Source organism: Salmo trutta, chromosome 10 (assembly GCF_901001165.1).
Source record: "Salmo trutta chromosome 10, fSalTru1.1, whole genome shotgun sequence".
Classification (NCBI taxonomy): Eukaryota; Metazoa; Chordata; class Actinopteri; order Salmoniformes; family Salmonidae; genus Salmo; species Salmo trutta.
The window spans coordinates 29,108,830-29,112,959 of NC_042966.1; positions in this window are offsets into that span (position 1 = coordinate 29,108,830).

Here is a 4,130-nt window from a genome sequence, read left to right on the forward strand (position 1 = left end):
GATAGAAATGTATGGTGTAGAAGAGATTGTCTGGCAGATAGGAATAGAGCTGACATGATTCCCTATTCTATCTACTATCAATGTTCAGAAAGTTTACATCACTGAATGGACCCCTGAGGTTGGTAGAGGCAGTACTGTAATTGAGGCTTACATCATTGAGGAGTTGTGTTTGAATGTGAGTGGAGGGAATCTTTAGCCTGGTTCCAGATCAGCAATAACAGCGTTACAATGGCCATAGGAGTTGGCAAGACGGCACAAACACATCTGGGATCAGGCTAGGTAGTCCTCTGTTTCCGCTAGTCAAATAAAGAGCAATATTATATACGTCCTATGACCTTGTAAGGTTTACTTACACTCCTCTGGTACCCTCCCTTTACCTGTCTTACATTGCTTGTACACTAAATGGTACCCTATTCTCATTAGCAGGGGTGCCAAACTCATTCCATGGAAGGCTGAGTGTCTGAAGGTTTTACTTTTTTCCTTTCAATTAAGACCTAGACAATCAAGTACAAAGGAGGAGTGAAAACCCACAGATGCTCAGCCCTCCATGGAATGAGTTTGAGATGTGTGCCCTATATAGTGCACTACTTTTGACCAGATCCCTATGAGCCCTGGTATAAAGTAGTGTGCACTATATAAGGCATAGGGTGCTATTTGGGACAAACATGGTTATTTATTTATGTTTAAGTGTACTTACAACTTGCTTTATTTAGTTTACTCTATAGGTACATTTATGGGGATATTGTGTGATAAGTTTTAATGTTATTTCTGATTTGTTGTCATCTGTCTAGCTTGTTCTAAAACTATTTTTAAAGGACAAACTATTGGAAATGACTCTTGTCTAATTGATTAATTCATGCTTTTGTTTTGCCGTTGAAAAGGGGATGTGTCTACGACTCCAACACCCCTATCTCCATCTTATGTTCTGTGATGGTACAACACTTTCAAAGTATAGATTCTTTGTGCACCATTTCTGTAACGGTAATCGGTACTGGTGCCAGTTAGATGGTGTAGGTGTCTGAAGTCTTCAGATGTAGAAGAGACTGGGGGGGGCTTGTCTCGTGTGGACATTCACATTTCCAAATAGGATGATGTTGTATTGGTCCATGTTGTGCTCTGCAGCCTTTACCTAGGTTAGGGAGTTATGATTTCACTCACAACCTCAACTATTTCCTAGGACCTGTCCAAAAACATTCCCGAGTCCCTACCCACTAGATTTTCTTACATCTGTCCAATCCTTGCATAGGTAGGGTGTAGGTGTCAGTTTGGGAATCAGGCCCTAGTATATGTAGTGCTTTCCCTAACTTGTATAAATTAAGATTCTTACTCAGACCCTGACATTCTTCTCTTTATGATCATTATTTCCCTCTTATGTAGCCTACAACTGTATGTCTGCCTCAGAGTTGGTTATTTTCACTTAACAGACTGGTTTTGGCTGACTGTTAGTGTTATTATATTATTTACTGCCTTATACCTATTTTTGGAAGGGTTAACGTCTTCAGAGCTATGCTGGAACTTTTAAACCCAGGGCCTGTATTCATAAAGCGTCTCAGTATGAGTGCTGATCTAGGATCAGTTTGACCTTTTAGATCGTAATGAATAAAATGGACACCTGATCCTGATTAGCACGCCTACTTTGAGATGCTTAGTAATGTACATATGGCTCCAGATCAATTTGGCTTGTTTGTCTTTTTATTTCTGTTGACAGAGCAGAGAGAGAGAACAGCACCTTGTTATTAGTATGCCAAACTGTAAATCTGTATTCATGATGTTTGTTGAAAATCTTTGTTTTCTGATCTATTTCAAAACTATGGTTAATTTAATTGTAAATAAAAATGTTTTACAAATTAGTTTTTGTGTTCTTGCAGTCACTGGATAACAGATTATAACCACTGATCATTAGATCGTCATTATTAGTTGATCATCCAGTCAGGGAGATTTGCTGTGCGGTCATGATGCGGCCAGAGTGCCATATTGGTGTACTTACAGCAGGTGATGGGCAACTGTCAGTCGGGGTTTTAACTTACTGTTGGGAGGTAGAACACACAAGGTGCAATACCCAGCGGCCAGGTATCTAAACTGGTACTGTAGTAATCAAGGTTGAATTAAAGCCTTCGGGGCCCCCATTGATTTTGCTAGTCTCACTCAGATTTAATTTTAAGAACTGCAAACATTTATCTCCACCCTATGGCAAAATGAGTAGAATTGCACTAAAGGAACTCTTAAACTAAAAAATGTGCATTAGTTAAAATTGCTAAATATTCTCTCCGCCCCTGGCAAAATGTGTAGAATTGCACAGAATTTTAAGTGTAAAAAAAAAATGTCTCCAGGTAAAGAACATTTTCTGGCCCCCATCCACATCAAAGTTGCCCATTCCTGACAAAGTATACTTCTGGCAGCAGTCTTTTTTTTCTTCTCTTAGATTTTATATCTGGATTTCGATTGAACTCTCCTGGCAGATTCCTTACCCAACCATGCGTTCATGTATTGACTTTGGGTGATGTCCTCTAGTCTAGTGGAATGAGATGTTCTGTTCCGTTTGTACAGCTGTTCGTGTGATGCAGACAGCACAAAAACAAACTGATTTTCATCTGAAGACAGAGAAACCTCTCAGAATATTTACACATACTGTATTTATCATAAGGGCATTTTAGGACATTGGTTATCACCCTGATAAAACAAAGTGTTTAAGACATTATGTTCATAGGGAGATAACCAGACTAAACCGTTTTCTTCTGCACTTTGAATCTTGTATTTTCAAAGTGATAATTAGCTGCAGTTCTTGAAATTTCAGTAGATAAATGAATGCGTATAGGGCCTACTATACAGAATCAACATGTTCCCTACCAAGTGTTTGTTCCTGACTTGCATGAATGAACCCAATCTGTTCCACAGAGGGCAAAGAGCCTTCAATAGGCTGTTAGTTGTATTCTTTACCACATTATCTATTGACCACGTCATGTGAAATCTACAACAACCCCATGCACATATGTGTTATGTCACAATGAAAGCTTGTTTTTCAGTAAAGTTTTTGAAGAACTCTTTCTTTCTTCAAAGGGATCAAGTGAAAGTAGACTAAATTACACAGTGTTAGAAACCTGATTGCTCCAGTCCAGGGGCTTTGTACTAGTATTGGGTTATGAAACCGCTTAGTAAAGCCAACCAGATTCTTGTGTTGACACAAACGGGAACAACAAGCCATTAACGAGGTGAGTGACACAGCCTATCCCAAGCCGTTCCCTCCCCCTCCCTCGTGGCCCTAGAAGTTTGCAGATCTAAAGGGTATTGAGGAAGTATGCAGTGTAGAGGTGGATCTTCCACCATATTGCTTCCATCGCTGCTAACATCGAAGGGTTACTTAGGGCCATGGAGGAAGGAGGGGCAGGGAGTGAATTGGGACCGACCATAGAGATAGTTAGAGGACACAACATTGTAAAATAAAAATAAATAAAAAGGTTTATTTTCACATACACCAGGAAGGTGCAGTGAAATGTGTTGTTTTACAGGGACAGCCATTGCTCAAGGGCACATCAACAGATTTTTCACCTTGTCAGCTTGGGTATTCAAACCAGCAACTTTTCAGTTACTGGCCCAACACTCTAACTGCTAGGCTATCTGCCGCCCTATATCTGTCCCATTATGGCGAACGTGAGAGCATGGGCAGGGCCATTGAGGCCATTTCCATTCTGGAGTAGTCAATTATCTTCTTCTGCTGCTTCTATGACTTGGTAAACAAACAAAGGGTGCATACTGCAACCTGGAGTGTGTTGTTTGAACAGGTACAACGCCAAGTTTGGCGATTTACTGGCACCTGCAGTTATGGAATGTTTGCTGAATGAATATAATTAATTGGCTGATCCCTCCTGATGACCTGGATGGAATTATGTGATCCTTCCCAAACCCATAGGAAGTCCGACCCAGTTGACTACTTCAAAATAGTGAAAAGCCTTAATGGCACTTCCCATACTAAAATTTACTTTTGGGCACTAGAGTCCTCTGTCTATCTCTATGGGAGTTTAGGGCCCATATACTCTGAAACGCTTTGTGAATGAGTGCTGATCTAGAATCAGTTTTGCATTTTAGATCCTAATGAATACGATTACATGAACAGGGGGGACCTGATCCTAGAT